The sequence below is a fragment of the Narcine bancroftii genome, chromosome 7 (assembly GCF_036971445.1).
Source record: "Narcine bancroftii isolate sNarBan1 chromosome 7, sNarBan1.hap1, whole genome shotgun sequence".
In the NCBI taxonomy this organism is placed as follows: Eukaryota; Metazoa; Chordata; class Chondrichthyes; order Torpediniformes; family Narcinidae; genus Narcine; species Narcine bancroftii.
In genome coordinates, this window is record NC_091475.1 from 64654709 (window position 1) to 64680809 (window position 26101).

The 26101-nt window shown below is 44.5% G+C and overlaps 1 pseudogene; it reads right to left on the bottom strand.

The window, feature by feature from the left end:
• Positions 1 to 493: 493 nt before the first annotated feature.
• LOC138738981 (succinate--CoA ligase [ADP-forming] subunit beta, mitochondrial-like) overlaps positions 494 to 26101 on the bottom strand; it is a 198132-nt pseudogene continuing 172524 nt past the window's right edge.

Consider the following 26101-nt stretch of genomic DNA (forward strand, 5'->3'; position numbering starts at 1 on the left):
GGGCCTAATGTGGGACTGAAGTAGGAGGGCATGTTGTTGCTTGCGGACAAGCTGAGCTTGTTTCTGTGTTGTGGGACATGCCTCATCACCCGAGCACAGCCCGTCAGTTATTTCCCATTTAGTTGTAACATGACCACCCACCTTCCAGATAATAGACTTCTGATTGGTCCTCACAGTTGACATTAACCACGTGTACATCACACCCCTTCTTCTTGCACTCTGTGCATGTGGTTCCCAAGCTGGGTCGAGGACCCCGTTGCTGCACCAAAGAGATGGTGGTGTGGTTGAATACCATCAGCCATCCCTTGGCCTCACTCCTCACTTGGACCACCCTTCTACTCTCCTCGACACCCCCAATGGGCAAGGGGCTGACAGAGGGTTTGGTGGGTGTTCCAGGGGCTGGGTAGAACCGATCAGTGCCCTTGAGGTCAGGGGGTGAGGTAGTATCGTTGCCCTCCATCCGCACCATGGCTAGTGTGAACCAGAGCTCCATTTCCTTCTTGCCATAGGGCCGGTACACCATTCCAGTAGCCTCCCCTGGCTCAGCAGACTCTGTTTTGTGGGGAGCACTGTGAAACGTCTGTGGTAACATAAAAATAAGGTGCAGTTAATTAAAATTCCCGCCAACATCAGGCTGCATGTTCTCACCCAGCCTCTCTTTGTCCGTGACCACCTATGATTCAAGGCACAAACCTTGCTCACTAATCAGGTCCCAGGGGTGGGGGAGGATTTCACCTGCTCACTGTGTGGAATCACTGATTTCATCCTATACACCATGTGGAGTCACTGATTTCACCCCATACACTGTGTGAAATCACTGATTTCACCCTATACATTGTGTGGAGTCACTGATTTCACCTTATACACTGTGTGGAATCACTGATTTCACCCTATACACTGTGTGGAGTCACTCATTTCACCTTATACACTGTGTGGAATCACTGATTTCATCCTAAACACTGTGTGGAGTCAATGATTTCACCCTGCACACTGTATGGAGTCACTGATTTCACTCTGCACACTGTGTGGAATCACTGATTTCATCCTATACACTGTGTGGAGTCACTGATTTCATCCTATACATTGTGTGGAATCACTGATTTCACCCTATACACTGTGTGGGATCACTAATTTCACCCTATACTGTGTGGAGTCACTGATTTCACCCTGCGCACTTTGTGGAGTCATTGATTTCACCCTATACACCGTGTGGAGTCACTGATTTCACTTGCTCACTGTGTGGGGTTAGTGATTTCACCATGATCAATGTATGATATCATTTATTTCACCCTGCACACGATGGGGATGATTGATTTCATCCTGCCAATTGTGTTGGATCACTGATTACACCTTTCTCACTGTGCGGAAACTCACCAGAAGAATAGATTTCTATTTCATGCTACCTTTTACACTCTTTTTCTCTTTCCTCCCTACCCACCCACCCCTCCCTCTCTCTTTCTCACTGCCCTGATCTATCTGTCCTTCACCCTTCCTTTCTGCCCCATCTCTCCCTCCATTACATGCCATCCCTCCCCTCCATCTCTCCTCTTCCCCCTCATCCTCTCTCCCTCTCCCTCCTCTCCCACCTCATCACTCTCTCCCTCTCAATCCCCTTCCATCCCTCACCCTTTCTCCATCCCCTTCCCTCTCTCCCACTTGCTTCCTCTCCCTCTCCCTTGTCACTCACCAGCAGCATGAATTTCTCTCTCAGGATCTCAACCAAGGTTTCGGGTGGGAAATCTGACACATTCTTCTCATTCACCTCCAGCAGTTGATCACCAACTCTGAAATACACAAGATTCGAGCCTCAGTACCGTTCAAGTGATCCGAGAACACCTTCACAACGTACTATTGAATAGCGAACATGCTCCAACATCAGTACTGTCCAATGAGATAGCCTGAGCCTGGATGCCTGCTCTGTGAGGCAGTGGCTTGCACTCAAGGCCTGGTTTCATTCCCACAGATGTCCCAGTCAAATGGACCTCCACTTCATGGAAATGTTTTTTCAGGAAAATATCTTTGAGCATGTGCATCAGGCAGTGGTCAGCATGGAATGTCCGGTCAACGCTGGGGACAAAGACTTAATGTGTCAATTCCCTGAGCAAAAGGTCAGAGCCATTTGGCAGGTTAACATTGCCAGAACAAGCACCAACAATGCGCTGACAGGAACCCTCCCCATTTAAGTTCAAATTCAAATTTATTGTCAGAGTATGTGCATGACATCACATGCAACCCTGAGATTATTTTTCTGTGGGCCAAGCAGAATTTCTATTCAGATTCAATATCAGATCCTTCCTCTCATCCAATGAGTGAGAGCATCATGGGATATATATTGCCTTCAAGGTGACTGTAGATGAGTCATAAAGCCATAGAGCACGGAAACAGGCCATTCAGCCCAACATATCACCACTGACCAAAATGACCCACAGTAGTCTCACCTACCAGTGTTTGGACCATATCCTTTCAAACCCATCCTATCCTTGTATGTCCCTTAAACATTGCCCTAATATCTGCCTCAACCACCTCCTCTGGCAGCCCACTCCACACACTCACTAACCTCTGTGTTAAAAAAAAATTACCCCTTAGGTTCCTGTTAAATCTCTCCCTCCTCACCTTAACCCCATGTCCTCTGGTTGGCCACATCAACAACAACGATGAGTCACACTGCAGAGAGTAGGGTAAAATTTTCCTGAAATACTGCAAGAATACTGAGTCTCAATGTGACAAGGTGAAGGAGATGATCGTGGAGTTCAGGAGGACCAGGAACGACAACAACAACTCTGTGGTGGAGAGAGTGAAGAGCACCAAGTTCCTTGGAGTTCACTTAACTAGTGACCAATTGTGGACACTCAACATCTCCTTCCTTGTCAGGAGGGTGCAGCAGTGACTGCATTTCCTGTGAAGACTGAACCATCCAGCCACCAATAATGTCAACTTTCTACAGGAGCTCTATAGAGAGCATCCTGGCCGAATGCGTCAAGTGTGGTACGGTTGCTGCAGAGAAATGGATCAGAGGTCAGTCCACAGGACTATAAGAGTGGCAGGGAGGATCACTGGAGTCTCCTTTCCCATCAACATGATCTACCAGGATTGTTGTCTGAAGAGGGCATGCAAAACCATTGAGGACCTGTTCTACCCTACACACAGCATTTTTCAGCTTCTCCCATTGGGGAAGAGATACAGGAGTATCAGAGCCAGCACCACCAGGCTGTGTGGAACTACTAAAGGAATGGCTCACACTAACCACCTGAAACTCATATTTACGAAACAATATTTTGATATATTTATTTCTATATACAAATATTCCTGCTGCATATGTATTGTTTGTCTGTGTGTGTGTTATGTCTTGTGTGTCTGCATGTTTTGGATCGAGGACCAGAGAACACTGTTTCATCAGATTGTCAGAAAAAATAACCAAATTAGGACATATGCAGTTAAGGGGAGGGCATTGAGGTACACAGAGGAACAGAGGGATCTTGGAGTTATGGTACAGGGTTCCTTGAAGGTGGATTCCCATGTAGACAGGGTGGTTAAGAAGGCATATGGTATGCTGGCCTTCATAAATCATAGTGTGGAGTATAGGAGCTGGGAAAGGATGCTGCAACTGTTTAAGGCATTGGTGAGGCCAGGTTTGGAGTATTGTGTTCAGTTCTTGTCTCCAAATTATAGGAGGATATGGATGAGGTGGAGAGGGTGCAGAGAAGGTTTACAAGGATGCTGCCTGGCTTACAACATCTAGGATACAGAGAAAGATTAAGGAGACTGGGACTTTATTCATTGGAACATAGATGGCTGAGATGGGATTTGATATTTAAAATTAAGAAGGAAATAGATAGACTAGATGTGAGTAGACTCTTTCCCCTGAGGGCATGTTAGATTGGAATAAGAGGGCATAAGTTAAGGGTAAGGGGGCAAAACTTTAGGAGAAATGTTAGAAGATGCTTTTTCACTCAGAGAGTGGTGGCAGAATGGAATGATCTTCCAGAGGAGATAGTTGCGGCAGGGTCCCTTCTGTCATTTAAGAGAAGGTTGGATGTGTACATGGATATGAGGGAGTTGAGGGTTATGGGCGGAGAGTGGGAGGGGGAAACTAGTGGAGTTGTTCAAGTGAACCGGCATGGACTCGAAAGGCCGAAATGGCCTGTTTCTGTGCTGTAAATTGTTATATGGTTATATGGTACTTAGAACCTAGAACATTACAGCACAAAAACAGGCTCTACAGCCCTTCTATTCCATGCCAAAATAGTTTTCTTCCTCTCCCCACAGACTTGCACTACTCTCTGAGTGAAGAAGTCCCCCCTCATGTTCCTATAAACATTTCCCCTTTCACCCTTAACCCATGTCCTCTGATTTGTATCTCACCTACCCTCAGTGGAGAAAGCCTATCTACATTAACTCTGTCTATCCTCCTCATAATTTTAAATACATCTATCAAATCCCCCCTCATTCTTCTATGCTCCAGGGAATAAAGTCCTAACCTGTTTAACCTTTCCCTGTAACTCAGTTCCTGAAGTCCAGGCAACATTCTCATAAATCTTTCAAGAGATGACGTACCTGTACTCCTGGAGCCCTCTGCTCTACATCACTCCCTGGATTCTACATTTACTGTGTAGTTCCATCCCAAAATCCCACACCTCACATTTCCCTGTGTTAAATTCCATCAACTATTCTCCTGCCATCCTGCCTAATTGATCAAGATCCTGCTGCAACCTTTGGTAACCGTATTCACTATCGACAATACCAGATACCTTAGTGCCATCTGAAAACTAACTGATGATGCCATGTACATTTTCATCAAAATCACTGATATACATAACAAACAGCAATGGAGGAAACAAGAAAATCTGCAGATGCTGGGGCCATAGAACACCACAGCACTGTACAGGCCCTTCAGCCCTTGCTTTTGTGCTGAACTATATATTCCTTTTAAAAAGTACAAAACCCTCCCTACCCCATAACCCTCTATTTTTCTTTCATCCACATGTCTGTCTAAGAGTCTCTTCAATGTCCTTAATGTTTCAGCCTCCACCACCATCTCTGGTAAGGCATTCCAGGTACCTATACTCTCTGTGTAAAAAACTTACCCCTGATATCTCCCCTAAACTTCCCTCCCTCTACTTTGTACACAAGTCCTCTGGTGTTTGTTTGCTGATTCTGCCCTGGGAAGCAGGTGCTGACTGTCCACCCTATCAATGCCTTTCATAATCTTGTAGACCTCTATTAATTCTCCTCTCATCCTTCTACACTCCAAAGAGAAAAGTCCTAGCTCTGCTAACCCTGCCTCATAAGACTTGTTTCCTAATCCAGGCAACATCCTGGTAAATCTCCTCTGTACCCTCTCCATGGCTTCCTGTAATGAGGTGACCAGATCTGAGCATGATACTCAGAGATTTGTCGACCTCTCTACTTCTGAACTCAATCCCCCTGTTAATGAATCCCAGTATCCCATAGACCTTCTTAACTATCCTCTATCAACCTGTGCGGCAACCTTGAGGGAAGTATGGATTTGAACGCCAAGGTCCCTCTGTTCATCCACATCGTTAACCCTGTTCTCAGCCTTCCAGTTTGTCCTTCCAAAATGCATCTCCTCACATTTATCTGGATGGAACTCCATCTGCCACTTTTTTCCCATCTCTACATCCTGTCTATATCCTCTTGTAATCTTCAACAATTTTTAGCTCCATCCACAACTCCTCCAACCTTCATTTCATCTGCAAACTTACTGACCCATCCTTCCGCCTCTTCATCCAGGTTATTTATAAAATCATAATTGGTCAGCTCATTCAGAAAGTCATGAGGCATAGGATCCAAGAAACTGCTTGGATTTGGAATTGGATTTCCCGCAGAAAGCAGAGGGTGATACTAGTCAAGTCAAGTTTATTGTCATCCGATTGTACAAGGGCAACTCGACAAAATAGCGTTCTCCAGTCCTTGGTGAAAAAACTATGCAGACACACAACCAGACATAACATTTCTTTGGCTTGGCTTCGCGGACGAAGATTTATGGAGGGGGTAAAAAGTCCACGTCAGCTGCAGGCTCGTTTGTGGCTGACCAGTCCGATGCGGGACAGGCAGACACGATTGCAGCGGTTGCAAGGGAAAATTGGTTGGTTGGGGTTGGGTGTTGGGTTTTTCCTCCTTTGCCTTTTGTCAGTGAGGTGGGCTCTGCGGTCTTCTTCAAAGGAGGCTGCTGCCCGCCAAACTGTGAGGCGCCAAGATGCACGGTTTGAGGCGTTATCAGCCCACTGGCGGTGGTCAATGTGGCAGGCACCAAGAGATTTCTTTAGGCAGTCCTTGTACCTTTTCTTTGGTGCACCTCTGTCACGGTGGCCAGTGGAGAGCTCGCCATATAATACGATCTTGGGAAGGCGATGGTCCTCCATTCTGGAGACGTGACCCATCCAGCGCAGCTGGATCTTCAGCAGCGTGGACTCGATGCTGTCGACCTCTGCCATCTCGAGTACCTCGACGTTAGGGGTGTGAGCGCTCCAATGGATGTTGAGGATGGAGCGGAGACAACGCTGGTGGAAGCGTTCTAGGAGCCGTAGGTGGTGCCGGTAGAGGACCCATGATTTGGAGCCGAACAGGAGTGTGGGTATGACAACGGCTCTGTATACGCTTATCTTTGTGAGGTTTTTCAGTTGGTTGTTTTTCCAGACTCTTTTGTGTAGTCTTCCAAAGGCGCTATTTGCCTTGGCGAGTCTGTTGTCTATCTCATTGTCGATCCTTGCATCTGATGAAATGGTGCAGCCGAGATAGGTAAACTGGTTGACCGTTTTGAGTTTTGTGTGCCCAATGGAGATGTGGGGGGGCTGGTAGTCATGGTGGGGAGCTGGCTGATGGAGGACCTCAGTTTTCTTCAGGCTGACTTCCAGGCCAAACATACACATAAACATAAACAAACTTTTGAACATACAAAAGTCTTGGATATTTAGTGTGAGCAGTTCATTCGGTTCTTCAGCATCCCCACTGCACATGGGAAGAAACTGTTCACCCAAGTGTAAACACGAGTAGGTTGGGTGCTAAGTGTGGAAGTGCTCGACATTCTGCTACTGACCTGGATAAACTGTGGTCTTTCCGTTATGAAGTCCAGGATCAAGATATAGAGAGGGGTGTTGAGTCCCAGCGAGGACTTTTTCTCCACCAGCCTCTGGAGAATTATCATGTTAAGCACTGAGCTGAAGTCAATGAACAGCAGCCTGACGTACTAGATGGAACATATTCTGTCAAGAGGTTGGTAACTAGTGGTGTTCCACAGATATCTGGTCTAGGACCTCTGCTCGTTGTGAATTTTATAAATGACTTGGATAAAGAAATGGAGAGGTGGGTCAATAAGTTTGCAGATGATACAAACGTTGGAGATATTGTGGATACTGTAAAAGGTTGTCATAGGTTATAGCAAGATATGGACAGGATGTAGAGTTGGGTGCAGAGTGGCAGATGGAGGTCAAACTGGATAAATGTGAAGTGATAGATGGGCACCCTTGAAAAAGTACATGGTTGACGCAAGATTCTTAACAGTGTGAATAAACAGAGAGATTTTGGAGTTCGTCCATAAATCCCACAAGGCTGCCTCTCAAGTTTTCCCCCCTGGTTAAGAAGGTGTGTGGTGTACTGTGTTAGGTCTGCTTTGTTCATGAATGAGTGAGACAAACACCAGGCTGAGTCGAAATCAGGGTTCTTTGTTCTTTATTACCGGATTGTAACACTTGCAACTAACCATGTTAGTCGGAGAATGCATTCTGCCGTTATCAGCAAAATGGTGATTTTTTTATACCCTTGGATACATGCTTAGAACATCATCATATCATTACTTGTCCAATGACTAAAACTGTTGCTATCCTTTCCCTGCTAGCTTCCTGCCTCTCAATCCATCAATGTCTCTCTTATCTTGTAAGTACAAGGATGCATTCACATCTTGTTACAGCCCTGTACAGGGTAACTCCTTACACATTCCCATCTCATGATATTTTACCTTACAACTGGCATTTATTAATCAGGGGATTGAGTTCAAGAGCCATGAGGAATTGTTGCAGCTCCATAATACACTGCTTAGACCACACTTGGAGCATTCAGTTCTGGTCACCACATCAAAGGAAGATATAGAAACTTTAGCGAGGATGCTGAGATTCAGCAGGATGTTGTCTGGAATGCAGAATATGTGCATATTTCCCTTGTTAGTTGGTGTCCCAGGGTCCGCAGACTGGGTGCAACCATCTTGATTCCTCTACACATGCGCGAGTCTTCAGTTGGTGCATGCGTGGTTTGCGTATTGGAGTTTGGTTGGTGCATGCGCAAGAGTTAAGGGCAAGAATTCACTATCATTATAATTTGTCAAATACAGCATAAACTGCATAAATTTTATTTTTTCTCCTTATTTTCTTTAACCAATTCTGACATTGGTCCATTGTGTGATATGACCAATCCTGTGGTCCGAGTTACGGTTGTCAGTCGAGGAGTACCTGTATATAAGATTGTGAGGAGCTCAGATAGTGGGGGGACAACCAGCCCTTTTACCCAGAGTGGTAACAGCAAATACCAGAGAAAATCTGTTGAAGTTGAAAGGAATAGTTTAGAGAAGGTATTTCCAGGTAATACACAGAGGGTAGTGGGTGCCTGTAAAGCATTGCTTTAAGGGTGATGGTGGAGGCTGGTACAATAGGGACCTTCAAAAGACTTTGGAGGGCACATAGAAACATAGAAGATTGGAACAGGAGTAGGTCATTCAGCCCTTTGAGCCTGCTCCGCCATTCAATAAGATCATGGCTGATCTTAAAGTTCAGTACCCCGTCCCCACCTTCTCTCCATAACCCCTAATCCCCTTATACTGAAGAAATATATCTAATTCTCTCTTAAATATATTCAATGAACCTGCCTCTACTGCTCTCTGTGGCAATGAATTCCACAGATTCACCACCCTCTGGGTAAAGAAATTCCTCCTCATCTCGGTTATAAATGGTTTGCCTATTATCCTTGAACCATGACCCCGGGTTCTGGACTCCCTGACCATTGGAAACATCCCTTCCGCATCCATTCTGTCCAGTCCTGCCAGAATTTTATATGTCTCTATGAGATCCCCTCTCAATCTTCTAAACTCCACGAGTACAATCCCAAATTCCACAATCTTTCCTCATAAGTTATTCCTGCAATTCCAGGTATCAACCTGGTGAATCGCCTTTGCACTCCCTCCATTGCAAGAACATCCTTCCTCAGATAAGGCGACCAAAACTGCATACAATACTCCAGGTGTGGTCTCATCAAGTCTCTGTACAGCTGTAGTGATTCTCAGGAATTCTCAAAGAATTCCAATAGATTTGTCAAGCACGATTTACCTTTTGTAAATCCATGTTGACTCTGTCCGATCCCTTCTCTGCTAGTCATATGCTCTGGTATTACATCCTTAAAAATGGATTCCATCTTTTTGCCCACTATTGATGTAAGGCTCACCAGCCTATAATTCCCTACTTTTTCTCTACCCCCCTTTTTAAATAGCAGGATAACATTAGCTACCCTCCAATCCATGGGTACTGATCCTGAGTCTATCGAGTTCTGGAAAATAATTCTTAAAGCATCTGCTATCTGAATGTCCACTTCTTTAAGTACCCTAGGATGTAGATTATCAGGCTCCTGGGATTTATCGGCCTTCAATCCCTTCAATTTCCCCAAGACCATTTCCTTAGAGATACTGATTTCTTTCAGTTCCTCCCTTGCATTAGTCTCTATGTTTCCCAACATCCTTGGGAGGTTATTTGTATCCTCTCTTGTGAAAACAGAACTAAAGTAAGAATTTAATTGGTCTGCCATTTCCTTATTCCCCATTATATATTCCCCTGATTCTGACTGCAAGGGACCTGTGGATTGGATTTCACCAATCTTTTCCTCTTGACATATCTATAAAAGCTTTTGCAGCTGGTTTTTATGTTTGCCGTAAGCTTACTTTCGTAATTTATTTTTGCCCTCTTGATTAATTCCTTTGTCCTCCTTTGTTGCATTTTGAACTGTTCCCAGTCTTCGGATTTGGTACTTTTTTTGGCCAATTGATATGCTCTCTCTTTGGACTTAATGCTGTCTCTAATTTCCCTTGTTATCCACGGTTGAGTCACCTTTTTTGGTTTATTTTTATGCCAAACTGGTCGGTATAAACGATTTCTGCAATTCTTCCATTAGATCTTTGAATGCATTCCATTGTCTATCCACCGTCAACCCCCCCATAAAAACCACCCAATCAAGCTTACTCAACTCCCGTCTCATACCATCATAATTCCCTTTATTTAAATTCAGGACTTTAGTCTCGGTTTTAATTTCTTCACTCTCCATGTCGATCATATTGTGATCGCTCCTAGCCCCTTTTCATTACATAATACCCAGTCTAAAATGGCCTGCTCCTGAGTTGGTTCCTTGACATATTGGTCTAGGTAACTGTCCCGTAAACTTTCAATGAATTCCTCCTCCTCAGTATTTTGATGTAAGAAAAATGGAAGGTTGTGGGTGTGAGATGGGGAAGGGTTAGATGTTGTGGAGTCGGTTACATAGGTAAACATCCAGGCTGAAGGGCCTGTATTGTGCTGCAATGTTTGATGTTTGCTCCACACACAGACCCAGTTTAACCAGTTCATGTTATGTTTATTTACAACATGGTAGAATTTGATTCTGGCTATTGATACAACGTTGCCCAATTACACCCTATTATCCTACAAGCCCTATACCTTTTGGAGAGTAGAAGGAAACCGGAGCCCCCAGGGGGAACCCATGCCTGTCATGGGGAGAACATACAAACTCCTTACAGACAATGTGGGATTCGATCCCAGGTCGCTGGCTCTGTAACAGTAGGCCCTTGCAAATTATGGCACCCGGTAGCCCTCCTGGGACCCGGGTGAGATTACTGGGTTGTGTGGACCTCCTGCACCTTTTAAATAGCAGCCTAACCTACCCGTTTAAGTGCCAAGCTGGCAATGTAAGGGGGATCCCGCCCCTGCAATGACCTAGTGAGTGATGCATCATGCAGCCACAGGGAATCTTTTTTCTGTTCCCTTTCTGTTTAAAGTTCCAGAGTAACTGGGCGAGCCATTTTCCCTTTCAAACAGCCAGAGGAGGATGCCTGGGTAAGTTTTACTGGGTTCCCTGGCCACATCCGAGATAGGTTTGAGACCCGGGTGGGGACTTGCCCAGTTCAGCTCTTTCAAATAGCCCTGAACCTGGGTCTTCAACCTAGTAAATTGCCCAGTTAACTCCATTTTACAAGGCAATTTGAAAGAGCTGCACTAATCGTGGCACAAATTGTGCTGCTTCTCTATCCTGAAGTCACCTAATGTTTCAAAAGGAAGCACACAGCAATAGAATGATCTCCAATTTAGTCTAAAAATGCTTCTTTTCACAGTGATTTGAAGAACTTGCCTGTTGCATTGTTGAACTGGTTTGTTAATTACAAGTTGCCCCTCGATCCAGGAGCAGCAGCTACTTTACCTGAAGGGAAAGTGCACGCCCTTGCATTGCATGACCTCTTGGATGCTGTAGCGATGCATGCCGTCAATGACCTTGTGGTGGATCACGGCTCCACCTTTCGTGCAATGGGCCATCTGTCTCGAATCCCTCTTCTTCAATCCGTGCAGTGCTGCTGGGCTCACGGCACAAGCCCAGTCCCTCCTGCTGCAGAACTGGCTCTCCTTGCCAATCTGCCTGATCTCACCCGCACTCTTCCTTTTTGTTCAAGGCCCTGACTGGCCCGATATGATGTCTCAGAGTTTCACTTCTGCTTCTGGGGAAATACTTTGGTTGATTTGAGACACAGTGAGTCTAGATTTGATGGGGGTGTTGATGATCACTTTTTTGTGGTTTGAATAAACATCAGTGGATCTTCCCGCAAACCAAGATAAGGGGCTCCCATGTTTGGGTTAGGGAGCCCCACGACACTGTGCAAAAATTTGACTGGGGAGTTTTGATGAAGGAAAGCAGAAATCCTCAATGTGTGGCATAATAACATGATTTAAGGCAGGGTGGTTACAGTAAATCCTCAAGTGGCAGCTTCCTTCTCTGTCTGTGCTGAAGCTGTCCTGCACCCTTTCCCTGAGTCAATCTATTGAGGAATGACTTCCACTGTCTGAATCCAGTGCCTCTGTGGCTGAGGAATATTACATTTGAGGTGAAACCTTGCTACCAAAAACTATTGGTGTGTCCCTGTAGATTGGTAGTTCTTTCATGTTCCCATCCCATGCTGACATCCAGAATCCCACAGCATGGTAACAGCCTCATGGTCAGCTTGTCCCACATTAATCCAGAGTTGAAGCTGGGACACAAGAACATAAGAAATGGGAGCAGGAGTTGGTCATCCGGCCCATCAAGCCTGCTCGGCCATTCAATGAGATCACGACTGATCTGATGATAGACTCATCTCAACCTACCTGCCTTTCCTCATATCCCTTAATTCCCTCCACTGCTTCAACGGGCAGCAAAGCAGTTCCTCCTCACCTCTGTCCTAAATCTACTACCCTGAATCTTGAGGTTATGTCCCCTAGTTCTGGCCTCCCCCCACCAATGAGAAGAACTTACCCACTTCTATCTATCAATGTCTTTCATAATTTCATATGTTTCTGTATGAAACCGCATTATTAATTTTAAAAAAATTTAGGCAGACATACAGCACCGTAACAATCCATTTCGGCCCATGAATCAATGCTGCCCAATTTACACCCCATTAACCTACACCCCCAGTACGTTTTGAATGGTGGGAGGAAACTGAAGTCCCCAGAGAAAACCCACACGGACATGGGGAGAATGTACAACTCCTTACAGACAGCATAGGATTTGAACCCCACTGGTGATGTAAAATCCTTGCGCTAACTGCTATGCCAACAATGCTACCCCAATGTGTAAAAGAATGTAAGTTCTATTACATTCCAGAGAGTTTTGTCCCAGGCAACTCCATCTCTCCTCATAGGCTAAGCCCTTCATCTCTTGAATCAACCTGGTGAATGTCCTCTACACCCCCTCCAAAGCCAGTCCTTCCTTCCTCAAGTAGAGACCAGAACTGTACACAGTAACACCAGATGCGGTCTTACAAACACTTTGTACAGTTACAGCATAGCCCCTCTGCTCCTAAATTCCATCCCTCCAGCCCTTGACAATATTTTGCGATTCATGCACAAGCACTCCTAAGTCCTTCTGCATGTCAGCAGACCACACTTGCCATTTCAATAATATTTATCCCTCCAGTGGATAATCTCACATCTACCAACATTGTACTCCATCTGCCAGACCCTTTCCCCCTCACTTAACTTATCTGTCTGTCTGCAGACTCTCCATACCCTCTGCACAATTTGCTTTTCCACTCAATTTAGAGTAATCAGCAAACATAGATATACTACACTCTGTCCCCTCTTCCAGATCATTCAACTATATCATGAACAGTTGCGGGCCCAGTAACCCCGCTCACCACTGATTGCCAACCAGAAAAACATCCCTGTCTCCCAACTCTCTGCTTTCCATTGGTTAACCAATCCTCTATCCATGCTAATACATCTCCCCCAACTCCATGCATCCTTATCTTCTGTACAAGGCTTTAATGTGGCACCTGATCAAATGCCTCTGGAAATCCAGGTAAACAGTGTCCATCTGCCTCCTTCTGTCTACCATGCTCAATATATCCTCAGGGAACTCCAGTAAATTTGCCTTTGCTGAATCCATGCTACATCTGCCTGATGGACCCATTTCACTCCATATGCCTCGCTATTTCTTCTTTAATGATAGCTTCAAGCATTTCCCAACTACAGGTGCTAAACTAACTGGCCTATAGTTCCCTGCCTTTTCTCTACATCCTTTTTGAACAATGGTGTGACATTCCCTGTCTTCCAATCTACCAGGACCTGCTGAGAGTCCAGAGAACTTTGGTAAATTATCACCAAAGCCTCGACTATAACTTCTGCCATTTCTTTCAGTCCCCTGCGATGCATTTCATCAGGATCAGGGGTCTTATCTATCTTTGGAGCCTCAAGTTTTCTAAGTATGACTTTCTTAATGATAGCTATTATATCCAAGTTCTCACCATCCATCTCATCCATAACACCTGTCTTTGACATGGTAGACGTGTTCTCCACCGTGAAGACCAACACAAAATCGACATTCAAAACATCAGCCACTTCTTCATTACCCAACATCAACTCCCTTTTCTCATCCTCCAAGGGACCAACTTTAGCCACCCTTTTGCATTTCGTATAATTGTAAAAACTTTTACTGCCCATTTTTATATTTTGCACTAATCATAGTTGACCTTCCCTCTCCTTATTGCTCACTTCGTGGTTCTTATTTGCTTCTTAAAAGTTTTCCCAATCTTCTAAGTTTCCTCTGCCTTGGGCGACTTTGCACACATGACCCTTCCTTTATTTCTTTTGTTATCCAGGGCTAGCTGACCTCACCCTGACTGCTCTTGTTTTTACTTTTGTTGAGTACTGTGAAAAATCACTTTGAAAGTCCTCTACTGTTCCTCAATCATTCCCAGCTCCTCCCTCATCCCCTTGATGGCGTCTCCAGGTGGCGCTCATGGAGTGAACACGTTTTGGTTTTTGCTCCATAAAATATACTATTTTTAACCTGTATCCACCTTTGAACTAACTTCACAGAAGTCAGAAAGATCTTTATTATTTCTCTAATTATACTTGAGTCTGAAAATTTTGAAGAAATGACTGAAGGAAAAGCTACACGAGCTAAAACCCGGGCAGAAGAAGATCAAAGAAGTAATCATGGAAAAGGTGGGAGAGACTGGGGTGACAGATTTTGTAAACTCACAAAATCCTTGTCAAGCTGCTTCCAAAAAAATGTCCTTTTCAGACAAGGGGACACGAAGTGGGTGATTGTCACAAACCTTCCAAAACCCTTTTGTAAGTCAACCAAAATAGTGACCTTCCCTTTTGGTCAAGGTGTGGTACACTAATCTCCCTTCAAAAGTGGATGTTCCTTTGGCCATGGTGGTGTGTACTCATTCTCCTTACAGGCAGAAATCAGACAAGCTACGAGGCCACTTCAGCACAGGATCCCTTCAGAGATGCTTCTCCAAGTGCTGCTTCCTTAAAATGGGCCCCGATCAAATGAGCACTCCTTTAACATATTGATCACAAAGTCTCTGCACCTGTGTTTTCCATGGCTACTTCCTCTCTCTTCAGAAGTAATGAATTTGAGTACCTGCTGTCCCCAGCCTGTCAGCCCACAGTCAATCTCCAAAGCTTCACGGACTTGCAGCTTGATTTGTTCTCTTAAAGTGACAGTCCCACTCAAATGAAAATGAACTGGGAGCACGGAATACCCACAAAAACTGCTGTTCCATTCTTACATGCTTCCAATATTTCTGGATTTATTATTAGGTGGCCTGCAGACAACTCCCATCAGGATTTTTTTTTCCCTTTACAATTCCTAATCTCTACCCAAGTGGAACTCAACATTTTGGTCCTTGGATCTTGCATCATCTTTTACCATTGCCCTGATCTTATCCTTAACTACGAGTGCTATCCCACCTCCCTTACCTTCTAACCTGTCCTTCTGTATTCCTCACATCCTTGCATATTTAATTCCCAATCCGCTCTGCCCTGCAACCACGTTTCTGTAATAGCTACTAAATCATTTATGGAATTGTGCCACAAGTTCACTGACCTTGTTTTGAATACTACCGGCATTCAGATAAGGTCTCCTTCTTGTGCTTGTTGTATCTGCTAATCTTTGCCTCTTTTGCATTTGAATTGTATTCCCTCTAGGTTTCTCTTTACTTTTGCTTTTACTTTATCCATGTTCTTTTTTACTTTACTCTCTCGAATCTGTTGAGCCCACCCCCTCCCCCCACTATTTAGTTTAAAGCCTTGTTATGTGATTTTCCAGGATCCAGGTCTCATCACAGTTCAGATCCGGCCCGTCCTCTTTGAACAATTCCTTCCTTCCCCTGTTCTGGTGCCAATTGCCCATAAATTGTAACCCACTTCTCCAACACCAATCTCTGAGCCATGCATTTAACTCTCTCATCTACTAGACACAGTGGCAATTTGCATGTGGCTCAGGAAGTAATCCAGATCTTACCAACTTTTTGGTGTTGGTGTTGTAATAATAACTATGCTAATCATGCCAGCAAAAAAATAGCATGAGGAGTGAAGGTGAAACAACTGTGGGCACTGGGGCAGTGAGTAGATTGTGTGCTGTGGAATCATTGATTGCCTGGAAACTGCAGAGAGTTGTGAACATGGCTCAGGCCATCACTGACCTGCATATCCCTCTGGTGAGGGAAAACAGCCATCGTCCATCCCCGGCCACACTCTTTCACCTCCCTCACATTAGAAAGTTGATTTACAATTGTGGGCTCACACACCACAGAATGAAGGCCAGTGCCTTAACCCCCATTCTCTGACTACTGAATGAACCTTGATCGACTAACATGTTATCTGAACTCCATTCAGATTGATCTCTCATTGTAACCCTGGTTTCTGTGCTGCATTTTATTTGTTGTACTTGCATATGGATGGAGTTGCTGGATAGCACACACAACAAACCTCTGCAGCCGTACCATTAACAGTGAATGGAGAACGGTCCTTGCTGCTCCCAAAACTGTATTGCTTCACTTGCATGCTGTCAGCCTGCCCTACACCATGGAATCTCAGGGCTCATACTTAGGAACAGCATTATCAGAGCTGTGGTAACAGTAGCCCTGCTGCTGTTGGAGATCTGGGGGAGCAGGGACACAGCTCCTCTCCAGGGTCAACCAGATCAGGAGAACACCCCCCTCCCCCAAGAAGCCTGATAGAGAACACCACAGGGTGGGTGAACACGGCAGCAGATGAGCGAAGGGCTTGAGGGTGAAGGACTCACATCAGGGTGAGGACTGCTGGAGACAAGTGCGTGTGAAAGAGGGATCAGGATCAGGATCCATGAAGGGCCTTGGACTCTCACAGCTTCTGAATTATTTTGTGGATCTGGAACTGGCAGTTTGAGGTCACCACTGGAATGCACAGGAGGCCATGGGTTGCAGAAGTGTAGGAGGTGAACCTGTGGACCCTTGGTGTCTCTGAAGGGACTCTCTTTTACTGCTCTTTCTCTTATTGGTGGAGGACACTGAGCTAGTAGCACCTCTTTGTGCGTCTTTATGGCAGATAAATGTGATGAATATTATGTAATATGTACAGGTCATCAGAAACTTGTTCAGAAAGTCATGAGGCATGGGATTCATGGAACAGCTGTGCTGTCTCTGACTTCCCATATCCCACAATTGGAGCATTTGACTACCCCAGCTGACTCCATTACCTCCTTTCTTAATGTATATAGGTTATTTAAAAGAAAAACTAAACAAATACTAAAAGACTAACCAAAAAGACACACTTAGAGAATATATTCACATCATGGTGTCGCACATTATATAGCCCACAACTTGACAATTACGCACTCAAATTGCACCTGGACAATTTGAGTGCTCATCTCGACAGTGTTGTAGCAGACTTCAGCAGGGATTTTATCTGAAGGCTGGACCTGGCAATTGGAGCCAGTTGACTCAGGCAGTTGGATTTGTAAAGCTCATATCAGCAGGAAGCTGAATGGGCAATAGAGATTTTTTTTTCATGAACTTGTGACACAGGGAAGTTTTAATTCACTTCAACTCAGCAGTCTGGAGACGGAACTATCGACTGGAGTTTCATACAGTTCTTTTACATACAGTACTAACTAGTTCTTTTTTTCCCCACAGTGTCAGTAACTCTGTTTCTGCCTCTCTCAGCAGTGGATTGAGGTACTGACCCCGTTCTGGGTGAGAGGAGGTACACTTCAGGTCCCCTCTGAATCTCTTAGCTGAAGTCGATGTCTTCTAGTTTTTATCACCACAGTTACAAGGAAAAGTTTCCTGCAGTCAATCCTCTCTACATCCCTGAACCACATCCCCTCTTACATAGCGCTGCTCCAAGGAGAACTGATTCAAGAGGGTTCTGAGGACCTTGGGTGCTGTGGACTTCCTGATTGTATTGGAGTCTGGAACTGAAGCTCAGGTTACCAATGGTTTGAACAGGAGGCTATAGCTGCAGAGGCTACAGAAGTAGCTGGAGGTGAATCCACAGACACTCCATGACTCTGAAAGGATTGACTTTCTCTTATTGTTATGGGCACCAGGCAATGCTCATGGTGACTCTGCCTTACAGCAGACAAAAATTGGTATATCATGTATATTACATGTTTAATGTATTATTACATGGCAATAAAAGGAAACGTGAAACTTGAAAATCTAAGGAGTAAATGGAAATGTGACTCCATCGGAAAGTGAAGCTGAGATCAAAGTTCAGTCGTGACAGTGAAAGTCAGAGTTGCTATGTGGGGCTGAATGTAAACTAAAATGTGGATCAGTTCAGACCTGGTTCTACTCCTTAAGTAGTATAATTTTCCCTGGACCAAATCTCTCTCTGCATTTTGAATGCAGTACATCCTACAGAAAAAGGGATTGTGATGGCTAAATATAGAGGGAATCTTAGACTCGAGGCACTAGGTGACCAGCAATTGTGACAGAGTATATAGATATGTTTTTGGGAGATAAATTGGGAAAGGTTTGTTAGAGTGGGTTACATTCAAACACTTTAAAACAGATCTTATTTGAAATACTGGAGCTCTACTAATGCTAGACAAAGACCTCAGAGCCTTTGCAAAAGCTTTGGAGAGTTCCCAAGAGACTTCACTAATGGATTGTTGCTTACAAAAGGCATCAGATGAAAGATTTTGTCGGAGCCACAGATTGTCTGGAGCTTTTCTAAAAGGATCATGTGGTTTTGCAAGCAGAGAGAGTAAAACAGGTTTTCTTTCAGAGAGAGAGAGGGAGAGAGAGAGAGTGACACACACACACTACAAGTGTTACAGCCAGCAACAGCTGCTGGGACTGGAACAGGACAAGCTGGCAAGCTTGTGGAAAACCCCATTTGGAAGATGGGTTGTGTGTGCTTAGTTCAGCCTGGTCAAAGCCCTTGTGGTTCATGCAAGAGGAGAGAACTGGGTGTCTAATGTTTCACTTGGAAGGAGAAACAAGAAGGAACTCTACGGTGACCTGAAAGAAAGAGGTTATCATCTGGAGATCCCTAAAGGGGCAAGTTTCATCAGCAAGACACTGAAGTGGCTGATTAAAAAGGAACAACAAATGTCTCTCTGAAAACCGGCAAGAACCTTCCTGAGCAGTAACCATTTACCTTTCAAGCACCAAAGCACGGATCGTCCAGTGAATCTTCTCTCTCTATTTTGTTCACATCCTTCCTATAATTTGGTAACCAGAACTGAACACAATATTCCAAACTTGGCCTCACCAATGCCTTGTACAATTTTAACATTATCTCCCAACTCTTCTACTCTCTGCTCTGGCCTTCTTTACTATCTTATCCACCTGAGATTCCATTTTTAGGAAGCTGTGGACCATTATTCCTAGATTTATCTATTCAATTGCATTCTTTAATGCTGACCATTCACCATTTATGTCCTATTTTGATTAATCCTACTAAAATGTAGCACCTCGCACTTGTCAGCATTAAATTCCATTTGCCAAATTTCAGCCCACTCTTTTAACTTGCCCAAATCTCTCTGCAAGATTTGAAAACCTTTCTCACTGTCCACAGTGCCACCTATCTTAGTATCATCTGCATACTTACTAAGCCAATTTACCACCCCATCATCTAGATCATTAATGTATATTACAAACAACAATGGACCCAGTACAGATCCTTGAGGCACACCACTAGCCACTGGCCTCCAATCTGACAAACACCACCACTCTCTGGCATCTCCCATCTAGCCATTGTTGAATCCATTTTACTACTTCCATATTCACACCTAACAATTGAACCTTCCTACACTGACTTCCCTGAAACTCCTAGGGAATATCCTGTCAGGACCCAGAGACTTGTCCACCATTATATTTCTTAAAAGTTCTAAAACTTCCTCCTCTTCAATCATCATAGTTTCAATAACCTACCGAACATAATTTAGTAAAATCTCCACCATGTCATTTGGATCCACACATAGCTGACCACTCTGATTCTCTAAGGGACCATTTTTATCCCTCACTATCATCTTGCTGTTAATAGAACTGTAGAAACCCTTTGGATTTATTTTCACCTTATTTGCCAAAGCAACCTCGTATTTCTTTTTAGCTTTTCTAATTTCTTTCTTCAAATCCTTTTTACATTCTCTATATTCCTCGAGCACCTCATTTTCTCCATGCTGCCTATACTTACTGTAGGCATCTCTCTTTTTCTGAATCAAGTTTCCAATTTCCCTTGAAAATCATGGCTTCCTCAATCTTTTAACCTTTCCTTTAAACCTAACAGAAACAAAGATTTTGTACCCTCAAAATTTCACCTTTAAATGTCCTCCAATTCTCCGTTACATCCTTCCCACAAAACAAATCACCCTGTTTACTGCACATATCTGTAATCTCCTTACAAATTTGCTCCTCCAATTCTCACTCCCCAACACTCCTATAAGTGTTACTTTGCCTTTTCCATCCCTCAATTCCACCCAGATAGCCTCCCTAGATGAGCCCTCTAATCTATCCTGCCAAAGCATCGCTGTAATATTTTTTCTATTATTTCTTGTCCCTCTCATTCTATCACACTTAAAGCAATGAAATCCAGGAATATTTAATTGGCAATCGTACCCCTCCTGCAACCACATCTCACTAATAGCCACAGCATCATATTTCCAAGTATCAATCCATATTTTAAGTTCATCTACCTTTCTTACAAGGGGTAAAATGAAAATACACACAAATGCTGGAGAAACTCAGCAGGTCAAACAATGCCTTTATGTAGCAAAGTTAAAGATACAGAACAGACGTTTTGGGTTTGAGCCCTTCATCAAGGTGTGGGGGAACATGAGAGATTTGCAAACAAAAGGGGAAAGGAGGGAGGGGGGAGTGGTGAAGGTGGAAGATGATAGGTGGAGAGGGAGGGGAGATGTCTAGGCTAGGTGGAGAGAGAAAGGAAGTAGATACTGGAATAACAAGTTAAGGTGGGGGGTGGGTGGGGGGGGGGAGGGGGAAAGAAAGCAAGCTGATTAGTGGAATACAGTGAACTCAATGTTCATGCCCTGGGGTTGGAGAGTGCCCAGTTGAAAAATGAGATGTTGTTCCTCCAATCTGCGGGTGGCCAGGGTGGGGTAGTGTGAAAGGCCATGGACAGACATGTGAGCTTGAGAGTGTGACTCAGATTTGAAATGGTTGGCTACAGGGAAGTCGCTTTTGTTGTGAGCAAAGCAATCTCCTAATCTGTGACTGGACTCTCCGACGTAGAGGAGGCCACAGAGAGAGCACCAGAGGCAGTAAATGAGTTCTTTGGGGATACAGGTAAAGTATTGCTTCACCTGAAAGGTCTGTTTGGGACCCTGGACCGTGGTGAGGAAGAAGGTGTGGGTACAGGTATTACACCTCCTATGACCACAATGGAAGGTGCCGGGGGCGGGGGGTAATGGGTGAGGAGGGAAAACTACATGAGGGAGTCATAGAGGGAGCGGTCCCTGTGGAAGGCTGAGAGGGGAGGAGAAGGATAAATGTGTCTGGTGGTGGGATCCTAATAGTAAGTGCCGGAATTTCTGGTGGATAATGTGTTGGATCCGGGGGCTGGTAGGTGAGGATGAGGAGGATTCTGTGTTTATTGTTTCTGGGGGCAGGGGGGACTAGGGCAGATGAGCAGGGAATGGTGGAGATGTGGCTGAGGGCTGAGTTAATAGTGGTGGAGGGGAAGTCATGTTTGTGGAAGAAGGCAGACGTTTCAGAGGCTCTGGACCAGAAGATCTTATCTTGCGAGCAGATGTGGCAGAGATGGAGAAATTGAGAGAAAGGGATGGAGGACAGGGTATGAGGACGAGTTGTCCAGGTAGTTGTGGGAGTTAGAGGGTTTGTAATAAATGTCAGTGGAAAGTCTGTCTCCTGAGATGGAGATAGAGAGATTCAGAAAAGGGAGAGTGCTATCAGAGATGGACCAGGTGAGTTGGAGGTCAGGATGGAAATTGGCCATGAAATTGATGCCAGCACAAGTGCATGAGGCCGCCCAAATGTAGTTTTCGATGTATCGGAGGAAGAGTTAAGAGTTGTGGGGGTGGGGGGGAATTCTTGCCTGTGTACGCTTGTGGCATGTTTTGCTCGACAAAACCCAGACAGGTAGGCATAGTTGGGTCCCATGTGGGTACCCATGGCTACTCCTTTCTTTCATTGCTCCTAGCATTAAAATAAACATATTTAAGATCTTCTCCACCTCTAACTTTCAGCTTATCACTAACAGTGTCAACAACCTTACTACCCTCTTTTTCTTCCTTCTCCCCTTCATCTATTCCTACACTCTGGTTCCCCTCCCCTTTCTTATCTTGTTTAAATGAACCTGAATCTCTCTAGCAAACCTACCTGTAAGAATATTTGTGCCCCTCCACTTCAGGTGCAAATCATCCTGTCAGAACAGGTCCACCTTCCCTGGAAAACTGCCCAACTCTCACCCCTGCTCCATGGCTGCAGCCGCATGTTGATCCTCACAATCTTACGATTCTTAAACTCACCTGCACATGGCAATGGTAGCCACCCTGAGATTGTTATCCTGGAGGTCCTGTCCTTTAACTTAGCTCCTAACTCCCTAAACTCAACTTTCAGAACCTCCTTGCTCTTCCTGCCCTTATCAATAGTCCCCACATGGACCATCAGGCTGCTTACCCTCCCTCCTGAATATTGGGAGAATTCGATCTGAGATATCTCAGACCCTGGCACAGGGAGGCAACAAAGCATCCGGGATACTTTATCTCTCTCACAGAACCTCCTGTCAGTCCCCCTTAACTATCACTCTTGCCTTCCTCTCTTCCCTCCTTCCTTTCTGAGATGAGGGTCTTGGCTCGGTGCCAGAGACTTGACCACTGCAACTTGGCCCTGGTAGGTCGTCCCCACCAACAGTATTTAAAACAGTATACTTGTTGATGGGGACCGCCACAGGGTGCCCTGCTCTCTCTGCCTCTTTCCCTTTCCTCTAAGAACAGTCACCCAGGTATCAGATTCAGGGTGTCTCAGGGTGACTGCCACCTTGAAGCTCCTATCTATCATTGCCTCCGCCTCCAGAATGATCCGTTCTATAATGTTGATGCTTTGGAGAGGGTGTAGAGGAGATTTACCAGCATGTTGCCTGGATTAGACAACGGGTCTTATGTAGCAAGGTTAACCGAGCTCAGGCTTTTCTCTAGCATGATACAGGATGAGAGGTGACTTAATAGAGGTGTATAAGAATATGAGGGGCTTAGACAGAGTGGACAGCTGGCACCTTTTCCTTGGGGTGACAATAGCAAACACCAGAGGAAATTAGGTTAAATCTAAGGAGAGTGGAGAAATGTTTAGGGGTCATAATATTTTTTTTGTTGCACAGAGAATAGTAGGTGTCTGGAATGCATTGTGAGGGTGGTGAAGGAGGTTGGTACAATCAGGACATTCAGAAGACTCTGAGATAGGCACAAAGATGAAAGAAAAAAGGAGCATTATGCGTGTGTGTATTGTGAAGGGAAGAAACTTTGTATATATTTTCTTTCACTTGATAATGACAGCGTCGCCCCAGCACCCCACTAACAGAAACAAATACCTCTTGGGTGGGGACTTCAGGAGCTTTAAGATCATAGATTGGCTAATTTTCAGTCCCAACTCGTTACAGGGATTCACCACAGCATTTGTGGCACCCATTTGAAGGGAACGCGAACGGGAACAGCATCCCAGTGTCAAACACCAGCCCATGAAAACAGAGTGCCCTGGATACCCCCCGGAAGTATGCCTGCCAGCCTGACCTCTGCCTCACCATGGGATAGCATGGTGACAGGCATCTGGGATCTGAGATTAGGGAGGGCCAGAGCATGAGGCCAAGGTGCAGGATGCACAAGCCAGGAGAGGTCTCTGGCACCTGATGGATGACCTTGCATGGCTTGCTCAGAGACGATGGTGGTAAGGGTGATCACATTTGCCAGTCAAGGTGGAGGAACCAGGAAAGTTGGTGACCAGACAAATTTCTTTCTCTTCCCTCTCCTCTGACACTGGGGAGCAGTTCCCATAGCACCCTATTCCATTGGAAACACAGCAACCCTCTTTGATCGGGGTGGGGGTGGGTGGGGTTCAATTGTCATTGAACTTGATTATATGCCTTGTCTCGCATAAGGAAGGCACACTTGTGTATATTGATCCGCTTAATTAGTATCGTTATTTTTAACACATTTGCCCTGTATAGTTTTAGCTTGGATATAGTTGTTAAGAGTAAGACTTCTATTAAGATATATTTGTTTTCTTCTCACTGTATTCCATGTAATGATTGGTGAGTGAGGTGACTTCCAAGGCGTGGATTGTTTTGTGAAGGGTTGTGGCCTTCATGTGACACACACCTGCCAATCAAGGTATGGCCCCACCCCACCCATAGTGCACACCTTGCTGTTGACTAATTTAAATTCCTTCATACTTGACCTTGGGCCATTGGCCTTTGTAATCGACTTAACTTTCGTGGCACAGAGCTATTGGCTCCTGGGCTGGACCCTCCAGCCCTCCTGCACTTGGCCTTGGGCCATTAGCTATTGTAATCAATTAGTTCATGTTGGCACTGAGCCATTGGCTCCCTGTAAATAACCTGGGCTGGACCCCCTCCCCAGCATTATAAAGGGTGCCAAGTGGGCTTGGCTTGTCCTCTTTGCCATCTTCAAGGGACCACCCTGCTTCATTCCAGGCTGAATACTGTGGAACAACACTGGAGAATTGTTGGTAAGATATGCACTGTTATAGGGCTGGGAATGTATTTAGGGTCCCTAATAGCATAGGGTCCAGGATGGCGGGTATCATAGTTTTTTTCCTTATGTACCCAATTGGTTGTGTGTGTATTATATCCCCAGTATGATCTATAAATCAATCCAGTAATTTAACCGCTGTAATGCGGGAAACAGTATCCAACCAGTATCCATTACAAGTCTGGTGTCTCATTACAATGAGGATTAAAACCTCAGAGTGCCATGAGATAAGAGATAGTCTGGGCCGTTGGCCACATGAAAATTAATTGAGTACGAGACCATTTGTGAAGTTTGGCAAGGTAAAGGAATCCACGTTCCTGGAGGGTGAAAACTGGGAGTTACTGTTACAATGTTGACAGATATCGAGGGCTGGGCAGAGAGAAAAAAGGAAGCTCATGACAGAAAAAGGGACCTAAAGACAGGGGAGGACTATCATGACAATAAAAAGGGGAGGAAAGCACTTTGTCGTGTTCGGGTTGTACCACTGGAGGTCTTAATAAACACTAGAAAGGCTTGTAAGTTTAACAGCACATTTCTTAATTTTTAAAAATTTTTCACACTATGAACCATTTTAATCAAAATACACACAAACATTTCCCTCTTGAATATACACACAGTGTCATTTTCTCCCCTTTCCCCCCTCCCTTCTTCCCACCCCCCTCCAAACCCATTAAATGTTCAACATATACAATACAATAAACCCATTAAACAATGTCATCACACAATGAAAATAAACAAGAAATTCGTCTTCTTCTCATTCTATCATTTTAAGGAGTGGAAGTCTGTGGTAGGCCCTCTCTGTTGTGTTCCATGGACGGTTCCCAAATTTGTTCAAATAATGTGACTTTATTTTTTAAATTATATGTTATTTTTTCCCAATGGAATACATGTATTCATTTCCATGTACCATTGCTGTACTCTCAGGCTCTATTCTGATTTCCAAGTTGACATTATACATTTTTTAGCACAGCTAAGGCTATCATAATAAATCTTTTTTGCGCTTCATCCAGTTTGAGGCCTAATTCTTTACTTCTTAGAAGAAAGATCTCTGGATTTTTTTGGTATGTTGCTTTTTGTGATTTGATTTAATACCTGATTTAGATCTTACCAAAACTTTTTCACTTTCTCACATGCCAAAATTGCATATACTGTTGTTCCCGTTTCCTTTTTACAGCGAAAACATCTATCTGATACTGTTGGGTCCGATTTATTTAACTTTTGGGGCATGATATATATAGCCTGTGTAACCAATTATATTGTATCATGCATAACCTCGTGTTTATTATATTTCTCATAGTTCCGGAGCATAGCTTTTCCCATATTTCATTTTTTATCTTTA